This window comes from Salmo salar, chromosome 13 (assembly GCF_965601325.2).
Source record: "Salmo salar chromosome 13, fSalSal1, whole genome shotgun sequence".
In the NCBI taxonomy this organism is placed as follows: domain Eukaryota; kingdom Metazoa; phylum Chordata; class Actinopteri; order Salmoniformes; family Salmonidae; genus Salmo; species Salmo salar.
This window is the reverse complement of record NC_138303.1, coordinates 46,440,025-46,451,687: the sequence shown is the minus strand read 5'-3', so window position 1 is coordinate 46,451,687 and position 11,663 is coordinate 46,440,025.

Below are 11,663 nucleotides of genomic sequence, written 5' to 3'. Positions count from 1 at the left end.
GGTAATTTGAGGTGGAAGGGCATTCCATGTAACCATGGCTCTAAACAATATTGTGTTGCCTTAAATTTGTTTTGGACTTGGAGACTGTGAAGAGACCCCTGGTGGCATGTCTGGTGGGGTATGTATGTTTGTCAGAACTGTATATTATTTGATACAGACAATTTGGAATTTCCAACACAATGTTTCTTATAAAAACAAGAAGTGATGCAGTCAGTTTTTCCTTAACTCTAATCCAAGAGACACTGGCAGGCATACTATTAATATTAGCCCTCTGATTACAATGAAGAGCAAGACATGACGCTCTGTTCTGGGCCAGCTGCAGCTTAATTAGGTCTTTCTTTGCAGCACTTGACCATATGATTTCCTTGGCTGTGGTTGCTGATGTTGAATCATCAGCATACATTGACACTCGCGCTTTGTTTAAGGCTAGTGGTAGATCGGTAGTAAAAATAGAGAACAGTAAAGGACCAAGACAGCTGTCTTGCGGAATAACACACTATACCTGTTTTACATGAGGGAATCTTAAATTATAGAAGACCCACTGTGTTCTATTGGAGAGATAGCTCTCAACCCATGATATCGTAGAGGAAGTAAAGTTGTTCCAATCACAGATTATGGTCAATAATATCAGAGGTTACACTAAAATCGAACAATATAGCTTCCACCATCTTCAAATTATCAATTTCAGCCGATCATCAGTCATTTGTGTCAGTGCAGTACATTTTGAATGCCCTTCTCTATAAGTATGCTGAAAGTCAGGTGTTAATTTGTTCACAGTGAAATAGCATTGTATCTGGTCAAACACCATTTTTTCCAAAAATGTATTCAGTGCCGGCAGCACGCTGATTGGTCGGCTGTTAGAACTAGTAAAGGGTGCTTTACCATTCTTGGATAGCGGAATGACTTCCCTCCAGGTCTGAGGACAAACACTTTTCTCAGATTAAAGATAATGTATGACAAACAGAAGTGGCAATTTAGTCTGCTACCATCCTCAGTAGCTTTCCATCTAAGTTGCCAATATCAGGTGGTTTCTCATTATTGATGGACAACAATCAATTTTCCACCTCTACCACACTAACTTCACGTAATTCAAAATGACAAAGTTTTTATTTTATTATTTGGTATTTTATGCATGAATATGATGGCTCACAGTTTGTTGTTGGCATTTCATGTCTGAATTTGCCCACTTTTCCAATGAAATAGTCATTAAAATAATTGGCAATATCAGAAGGTTTTCTGATGAACAAGCCTTCTGATTCAGTGAAAGATGGATTTGAATGTCTTTGTCGATAATTTCATTTAATGTACTCCAAAGCTTTTTTCCCATTGTACTTTATTTAATTTATCTTAGTTTATAATATAATACAGTTTATTCTTCTTTTTGTTCAGTTTAGTCACAATTGTTCAATTTACAGTAAGTTTGCCAATCAGCCGTGCAGCCAGACTTATTAGCCACTCCTTTTGCTTCATCTCTCTCAACCATAACATTTTTCAATACTTCATCCATACACAGAGCCTCAACAGTTCTAACAGACAGTTTCTTAATGGGTGCATGCTTACCAATAACTGGAAGAAACAATTTCCTAAATGCATCTAGTGCCGCGTCTGTATGCTCCTCATTACACACATCAGACCAACAAATATTTTTTACATCTTCAACATAGGAAGCATTACAAAACATTTTGTATGATATCTTATGCACTATTTTAGGCCCAACCTTTGGAACTTTGGCTTTTCTGGATAAAGCCACTATATTATGGTCACTACATACAATGGGTATGGATACAGCTGTAGGACAAAGTTCTGCAGCATCAGTCAAAATGTAATCAATACACGTGAATGAACACTCTGGTAGGTTGACTGGTAACTTGAGCCAGATTACAGGCACTGGTTACAGTTTGAAGCTTCTTCTTGAGTGGACAGCTTAATCAGGCATTTCACTCAAATTATCCAGATACTAACCTAACGTAGCAGGCATAAAATAAATGCCTGAAACCAGATCCCCTACATACTGGTCTTGACGAGAAGGGTAGATTGTCAGGGTAGATTCTCCTCTGCACCGTTCACCCAATCCAGTAAATGTGAAGATGGAGTGAAGATGGAGTGTTGCCTTGTTAATGTCCAAACGCGGAAGTAACGTCACAGGCTCTCTTTCCATTTCCCCCTGAAAACCAGAACATCCGGATGTTGGGCACTCAGCAGAGGCTATCCAGATACTGACTGTTAGCACTTGGTGGCCTATAGCAACACCCCAAAAGAAAAGGCTTTAGATGAGGCCGGTGAACTTGCAACCACAACACTTCAACAACATTAGACATGAGGTCTTCTCTAAGCTTTACAGGAATATGGCTCTGAACATACAGCAACAGCTCCATCATACGCATTCCTGTCTCTTCTATAGATGTTATATCCTCATGTTGCTACTGCTGTATCATCAAAGGAATTATCTAAGTGAGTTGATGCTATCAATCCTCTGATTTGATCAACTCTGGGGTGGACTCAGCAAGTTGAGGCGACTGCTGCCTCAGTAGCAGATCTGATACTACAGGGGAAAAAACACCAAAATGTCCGTAAACAAACATTCATCTTTCTCATTATTATGTTCCTTAACTTCAAAGTGCCTAACAACACAGTAAAATGTATGCTGGTGTCTTCCACAGCTCCACAGCTGTACCTACCACGCACAATTACACACCCATCTCTGACTACCTAATTGGTGTGTTGTAGATGGAGAGATGGTAGTGCTGCCAGTGGGGAGTAGTTCCACATGCTGGAGGTCTAGGAAACTTCCTGAGGTTTACTTTAATGATAGCATTGGGCTTGCGCACATGTTTTGGAAACTCTCTACTGTACCACATCAATGGTAAGGCATAGAGCTATCATTAAAGTATCCTTTTATGACTCATAAGCGGAGAGCCCCAGCGTAGTTTGACCATAGTCTAAATATGAAAAATATACATTTAAAAGATCATTTAAGCTAATTGAAATATTCGTTATACACAAACACGATCTAAATCGGAAGATTTCTTAATTCAAGATATGAATTCTTAATATTTGAATGGTTTTTACAAATGATAAATAGAATCTGCCTGCCAGTGACTGTGTGAGGTCAGTGGTGGACTGTCCAAGAGTGAGTAGCGGGCTCTGAAGGACAGGGACAACAGAGAGGTGGTGGGACTGGGCAGGAACTAGTAGGTCAGGGAGGGGGAATGAAACATCTCATCCACACTGGACTTAGAGTACTAGAGAGAAACCCAAAAATACATTGGTACACACAGACAGTTTTGGAGAGAGAGTGAAAAAAGCCTCTACCCTACCTACTGCTCATCTTCCTCAGAGAAATATGGGCTCTCTAGTGGTTGAAGAGTGAACTGGCTAGTGAAGTCAAACCTATGGTAATGCTCCTGGTAAGGCCCATACAGAATGATAGATTCATCTTCTTGTATCTGTCACATTTTGGTGTCTGTGAGCGCACGGCAGCACCATTGAGGCGATTTCCATTTTGAAGTAGTCAATTTTCATCTTCTATTACTTCTATGAGTTGCTAAACAACCTGAAAAGGTGCATTCTGCCACCTGGATTATGTTGTTTGAACAGGTATAAAGCCAAGGTTGGCAATTTACTGCCACCTGCAGTTATGGAATGTTTTCTCACAAGTATAATTCATTGTATGATCCCTCCTGATGACCTGGATGGAATTATGTTATCCTTCCTTAACACATAGGAAGTCCCAATTGTGAAAGTCCTTAATGGCGCTGCCAATGCTAAAATGGGCTTTTGGGCACTAGAGTCCTCTATCCCTCTTTATGGTAAGGCCCAAGGAAAGGCCACTCTAGATTTCTTAGTCTTATTATTATTAGATTAAGTTATCCCGTTCTAGAGCTTAGCTATGAACACAAAACCAACTTTAAAACATACGGATGGACTCATTTTTGATCGCATTTATACTTTTTGAACTACTCGGGCTCCCGAGTGGTGGAGTGGTCTAAGGCACTGCAACTCAGTGCAATAGGCCTGGTTTGAATCCAGGCTGTATCACATCCGGTGTTGATTGGGAGTCCCATAGGGCGGCGCACAATTGGCACAGCGTCGTCCGGGTTTGGCTGGAGTAGGCATCATTGTAAATAAGAATTTGTTCTTAACTGACTTGCTTAGTTAAATAAAAGGTTAAATAAAATACAACAATATTTAAATGAGCTTTCAAATGCATTTCAATGGCATAAAAATGCCATAGACTTACATGGGGAAAATGTGGGCACGCTACTCCTCTGACACCGTTTAAGCCATCAAATTTTGACGGCGAAGAAATAGAACCAATTTTCAGTAAGGCCCTTCGGACCTCGTTGAAGATTGAATGCAGCCCCCAGGCAAAATTTGTTTGACTCCCCTGGTTTAATTTATCAACACCAAACGAAGGTTGAGATATTCAGACTGACCCAACTTAGATTGTTTGCATTCAGATGTTTTATGTTATTTAGACTTTTTCAACTATAATGATTTTACATGTACATAAAATAACATGATTTTGAATGCGAACCACAGGAATACAGTGTTAGCTACTGAAAATGGTCCTTCTTTTTGGCCAACCTTCACGCTATCCTTCAGTGAATCAATGCCAAGCATAAGAACACACTGGTAAACATTTGAAATGCTAATGCTCTTTAAATATTTCAGCTACAAACATTAAGACCACATAAAGCATTTTTAAACCTTAACAATTCAAATTAGCACAAATTAGCATATAATAATGCACCAACAATAATAGTAACTCTTGAACAGTTCAAGCTAGAAACACCAAACCAACTTACTCATTTTATTTTTATTGAACCTTTATTTAATTAGGCAAGTCAGTTAAGAACAAATTCTTATTTCGAATGACGGCTTACCAAATGGCAAAAGGCCTCCTGCGGGGATGGGGGATGTGATTAAAATATATATATATATATATATATATAAAAATATAGGACAAAACATACATCACGACAAGAGAGACAACACAACACTACATAAAGAGGCATGACATAGCAGGGCATGACATAACAACACAGCATGGTAGCAACACAACATAACAACAACATGGTAGCAACACAACATGGTAGCAGCACAAAACATGGTACAAACATTATTGGGCACAGACAATAGCACAAAGGGCAAGAAGGTAGAGACAACAATACGTCACACAAAGCAGCCACAACTGTCAGTAAGGGTGTCCATGACTGAGTCTTTGAATGAAGAGTTGGAGATAAAACTGTCCAGTTTGAGTGTTTGTTGCAGCTCGTTCCAGTCGCTAGTTGCTGCGAACTGAAGAGGAGCGACCCAGGGATGTGTGTGCTTTGGGGACCTTTAACAGAATGTGACTGGCAGAATGGGTGTTGTATGTAGAGGATGAGGGCTGCAGTAGCTAACTCAGATAGGGGGGAGTGAGGCCTAAGAGGGATTTATAAATAAGCATCAACCAGTGGGTCTTGCGCTGGGTATACAGAGATGACCAGTTTACAGAGGAGTATAGAACACAGTGATGTGTCCTATAAGGAGCATTGGTGCCAAATCTGACTGCCGAATGGTAAAGAACATCTAGCCGCTCGAGAGCACCCTTACCTGCCAATCTATAAATTACATCTCTATAATCTAGCATGGGTAGGATGGTCATCTGAATCAGGGTTAGTTTGGCAGCTGGGGTGAAAGAGGAGCGATTACGATAGAGGAAACCAAGTCTAGATTTAACTTTAGCCTGCAGCGTTGATATGTGCTGAGAGAAAGACAGTGTACCGTCTAGCCATACTCCCAAGTACTTGTATGAGGTGACTACCTCAAGCTCTAAACTCTCAGAGGTAGTAATCACACCGATGGGGAGAGGGGCATTCTTCTTACCAAACCACATGACCTTTGTTTTGTAGGTGTTCAGAACAAGGTTAAGGGTAGAGAAAGCTTGTTGGACACTAAGAAAGCTTTGTTGTAGAGCATTTAACACAACTTCCAGGGAGGGGCCAGCTGAGTATAAGACTGTATCATCTGCATATAAATGGATGAGAAAGCTTCCTACTGCCTGAGCTATGTTGCCTAGGATCGAGCCTTGGGGTACTGCCTTGGTGACAGACAGTGGCTGAGACAGCAGCTTTTCTGACTTTATACACTGCACTCTTTCAGAGAGGTAGTTAGCAAACCAGGCCAAAGACCCCTCAGAGACACCAATGGTCTACCGTATCAAAAGCTTTGGCGAAGTCAATAAAAATAGCAGCACAATATTGCTTAGGGAAATAGTGACATCATTGAGGACCTTCAAGGTTGCAGTTACACATACATAACCTGAGTGGAAACCAGACTGCATACTCGAGAGAATACTATAGACCTCAAGAAAGCCAGTCAGTTGATTTTTGACAAGTTTTTCCAACACTTTTGATAAACAGGGCAAAATAGAAAAAGGCCTATAACAGTTAGGATCAGCTTGATCGCCCCCTTTAAATAAAGGACGAACCGTGGCTGCCTTCCAAGCAATGGGAACCTCCCCAGAAAAGAGAGACAGGTTAAAAAGGTTGGAGATAGGGGCAGCAACCTTAAAGAAGAAAGGTTCTAAACCATCTGACCCAGATGTTTTTTTGGGGTCAAGTTTAAGGAGCTCCTTTAGCACCTCGGACTCAGTGACTGCCTGCAGGGAGAAACTTTGTAGCGGGGCAGGGGAAAAAGAGGGAGAAGCATCAGGGATAGTCGCATTAGAAGGAGTGGGAGATGAGGAAATGTTGGACGGGCAAGGAGGCATGGCTGAGTCAAATAGGAATACTGACTTAAAGTGGTGATTAAAGAGCTCAGCCATGTGCTTCTTGTCAGTAACAACCACATGATCAACATTAAGGGACATGGGCAGCTGTGAGGAGGAGGTTTTATGCTCCAGGTCTTTAACTGTTTTCCAGAACTTCTTGGGTTAAACCCACAGAGAGAGAACCTTAAAGTAACACTGTTTAAACACTGTTTCCCATGCTTTTTCAACGAACCATAAACAATTAATGAACATGCACCTGTGGAACAATCGTTAAGACACTAACAGCTTACAGACGGTAGGCAATTAAGGTCACAGTTATGAAAACTTAGGACACTAAAGAGGCCATTCTACTGACAGAAAAAACAGAAAAAGAAAGATGCCCAAGGTCCCTGCTCATCTGCGTGAACGTGCCTTAGGCATGCATGAGGACTGCAGATGTGGCCAGGGCAATAAATTGCAATGTTCGTACTGTGAGGCGCCTAAGACAGCGCTACAGGGAGACAGGACGGACAGCTGAACGTCCTCGCAGTGGCAGACCACGTGAAACAACACCTGCACAGGATCGTTACATCCGAACATCACACCTGCAGGACAGGTACAGGATGGCAACAACAACTGCCCGAGTTACACCAGGAACGCACAATCCCTCCATCAGTGCTCAGACTGTCCGCAATAGGCTGAGAGAGGCTGGACTGAGGGCCTGTAAGCCTATTGCAAGGCAGGTCCTCCCCCAGACATCACCGGCAACAATGTCACCTATGGGCACAAACCCACCGTAGCTGGACCAGACAGGACTGTGAAAAAGTGAGAGTCGCGGTTTTGTCTCACCAGGGGTGATGGTCGAATTTGCGTTTATCGTCGAAAGAATGAGCGTTACACCGAGGCCTGTACTCTGGAGCGGGATCGATTTGGAGGTGGAGGGTCCGTCATGGTCTGGGGCGGTGTGTCACAGCACCCTCGGACTGAGCTTGTTGTCATTGCAGGCAATCTCAACTCTGTGCGTTACAGGGAAGACATCCTCCTCCCTCATGTGGTACCCTTCCCGTAGGCTTATCCTGACATGACCCTCCAGCATGACAATGCCACCAGCCATACTGCTCGTTCTGTGCGTGATTTCCTGCAAGAATAGGAACGTCAGTGTTCTGCCATGGCCAGCGAAGAGCCCAGGTCTCAATCCCATTGAGCACGTCTGGGACCTGTTGGGTGAGGGTTAGGGCCATTCCCCCCAGAAATGTCCAGGAACTTGCAAGTGCCTTGGTGGAAGAGTGGGGTAACATCTCACAGCAAGAACTGGCAAATATGGAGATGCACTGCAGTACTTAATGCATCTGGTGGCCACACCAGATACTGTTACTTTTGATTTTGACCACCCCTTTGTTCAGGGACACATTATTCCATTTCTGTTAGTCACATATCTGTGGAACTTGTTCAGTTTATGTCTCAGTTGTTGAATCTTATGTTCATACAAATATTTACACATGTTAAGTTTGCTGAAAATAAACGCAGTTGACAGTGAGAGGACGTTGCTTTTTTTGCTGAGTTTATTAATAAACCCTTTTTCAGTCATACAAGTTCACACTAATGGGTTACGAACTGCACTGTCAGCTCCTTGGTGGTCTGTAACAGAGAAATACTGCAGTTACAGTGCCTTGAGAAAGTATTCACACCCCTTGATGTTTTCCAAATGTTTTTGTGTTACAGCCTGAATTTAAAGTGGATTACATTTAAACTATTTTTGTTACTGGCCTAAATATAGTACTCCATAATGTCGAAGTTGAAATCTGTTTTAGATTTTTTTTTTGTATTCATTAAAAATTAAAAGCTGAATTATCTTTAGTCAATAAGTATTCAACCCCTTTGTTATTGCAAGCCTAAATAAGCGCATGAGTAAAATGCAACAGATTACGGAGTACCACTCTCCATATTTCCAAGCATAGTGGTGGCTGCATCATGTTATGGGTATGCTTCTAATTGTTAAAGACTGGGTAGTTTTCACAATAAAAAAAATAAACAAATGGAGCTAAGCACAGGCAACATCCTCGAGGAAACTCGGTTCAGTCTGCTTTCCACCAGACACTGGGAGATTAATTCACCTTTCAGCAAGACAGTGAATGTTCACGAGTGCTGAGTCAGTTTCAGAAATATTTTCGAAAATCTACAGCAAGACCTGAAAATGGTTGTCTAGCAATGATCAATAACCAATTTGACAGAGCTTGAAGAAGTCAGAAAATAATAAATGGGCAAATGTTGCACAATCCAGGTGTGAAAAGCTCTTAAAGACACTTACCCAGAAAGACTCACAGCTGTAATTGCTGCCAAGGGTGCTTCTACAAAGTGTTGACTCTGGGGTGTGAATTGGTAAATTAGATATCTGTTAGATATCTGTATTTATTTTGTCAATACATTTGCAAACATTTCTAAAAACATGTTTTCACTTTGTCATTATGGTGTATTGTGTGTACGTAGATGGGTGAGAAAAAAACCTATTTCATCCATTTTGAATTCAGGCTGTAACACAACAAAACGTGTAATAAGTCAAGGGGTATAAATGCTTTCTGAAGGCACTATTTGGGAAATTGTGACACAATATTGCACAGCATGTTGACACGGAGGGAAACCTTTTTTGTCTGTGTTTTAAGAGGACGGTTTGAATCTATAAAACCACTGGACTTTAAACACTGAACTAAATCAGTCAGAACAGAAGTAAGATTATCTTGTGTATGTCACTCTCAGTTTATGAAATACAGTGCTTGGAGTTATCTGAGGGGAGTAGCCTACTGGCCTACCACACAAACACGCAAGGGGGGGGGGGGGGATTTGGCAGCCCCCAACCCCCAAAATAAAAAAATACAATTGGGGGGGATTGGTGGGTCCCCTGGAAGTGGCCCCCATAGAATTAAGAATTAGAATACTAGAATGGACATGAAGCTTCTTATGATGGGATAAGTGTCAGCCATTTTGGTCAGGGAGTTTTTATTTCACCTTTATTTAACCAGGTAGGCCAGTTGAGAACAAGTTCTCATTTACAACTGCGACCTGGCCAAGACAAAGCAAAGCAGTGCGACAAAAACAACAGAGTTACACATGGGATAAACAAACATACAGTCAATAACACAATAGAAAAATCTGTACACAGTGTGTGCAAATGAAGTAAGGAGGTAAGGCAATAAATAGGCCAATAATGGTGAAGAAATTACAATTTAGCAATGTACACTGGAGTGATATATGCACAGATGAGGATGTGCAAGTAGAAATACTGGTGTGCAAAAGAGCAGAAAAACAAAAACATATGGGGATGAGGTAGGTACAGTTGAAGTCAGAAGTCTACATACACCTTAGCCAAATACATTTAAACTCAGTTTTTCACAATTCCTGACATTTAATCCTAGTAAAAATTCTCTGTCTTAGGTCAGTTAGGATCACCACTTTATTTTAAGAATGTGAAATGTCAGAATAGAGACAATTATTTATTTCAGGTTTTATTTCTTTCCTCACATTCCCAGTGGGTCAGAAGTTTACATACACTCAATTAGTATTTGGTAGCATTGCCTTTAAATTGTTTAACTTGGGTCAAACATTTCAGGTAGCCTTCCACAAGCTTCCCACAATAATCTGGTGAATTTTGGCCCATTCCTCCTGACAGAGCTGGTGTAACTGAGTCAGGTTTGTAGGCCTCCTTGCTCGCACACACTTTTTCAGTTCTGCCCACAAATTTTCTAAAGGATTGAGGTCAGGGTTTGTGATGGCCACTCCAATAATTTGACTTTGTTGTCCTTAAGCCATTTCGCCACAACTTCGGAAGTATGCTTGGGGTCATTGTCTATTTGGAAGACCCATATAAAAGTAACAAATAATTAGAGCAGCAGTAAAATAACGATAGCAAGACTATATACAGGGTGTACCAGTACAGAGTCAATGTGATGAGCTCTGAGGGCACTATGGTGTTGAACACTGAGCTGTAGTCAATGAATAGCATTCTCACATAGGTGTTCCTTTTACCCAGGTGTGAAAGGGCAGTGTGGAGTGCAATAGAGATTGCATCATCTATGGATCTGTTGGGGCGGTATGCAAATTGGAGTGGGTCTAGGGTTTTTGGGATAATCGTGTTGATGTGAGCCATGACCAGCTTTTCAAAGCACTTCATGGCTACAGACGTAAGTGCTATGGGTCGGTAGTCATTTAGGCAGGTTACCTTAGTGTTCTTGGACACAGGGACTATGGTAGTCTGCTTGAAACATGTTGGTATTACAGACACTTGCCAGTTGGTCAGCGCATGCTCGGAGTGCACGTTCTGGTAATCCGTCCCACCCTGCGGCCTTGTGAATGTTGACCTGTAAAAAGGTCTTACTCACATCGGCTGTGGAGAGCGTGATCGAACAGTCGTTCTTTTTCTCCTGCAAATGATGGGGATGAGGGCCTGTTCGGGTGTCTGAAGTAAATCCCTCTCGTCCGACTCGTTAAAGAGAAATTCTTCATCCAGTTCAAGGTGAGTAATCGCTGTTCTGATTTCCAGAAGCTCTTTTCGGTCATAGGAGACGGTAGCAGCAACATTATACACAAAATACGTTTTTTTTTAAATGCTAAAAAACTAACAAAATTGCAGTTGATTAAGAGCCCATAAAACAGCAGCCATCCCCTACTGTGCCATCTTTATGGCATATGCCTGTAAATATAAATATAATCCTTAATGTGTCACACATCATAAAACAAATCAGCCAAAAACCAATAAGAACTGGTCTTTCAAAACAATTATTTAAAATCTTTGTAAAGACCCAATCCTTTGTGAAGTGTGACCCGTTGTGGAATATTAAAGGCTGCTATTTGATGATGCTTAGTGTGGTTAAGCTGTGATACCAGCCAGATCACACCAGATCCATCCACTGCAATATTAGATGTATGTCCAGGT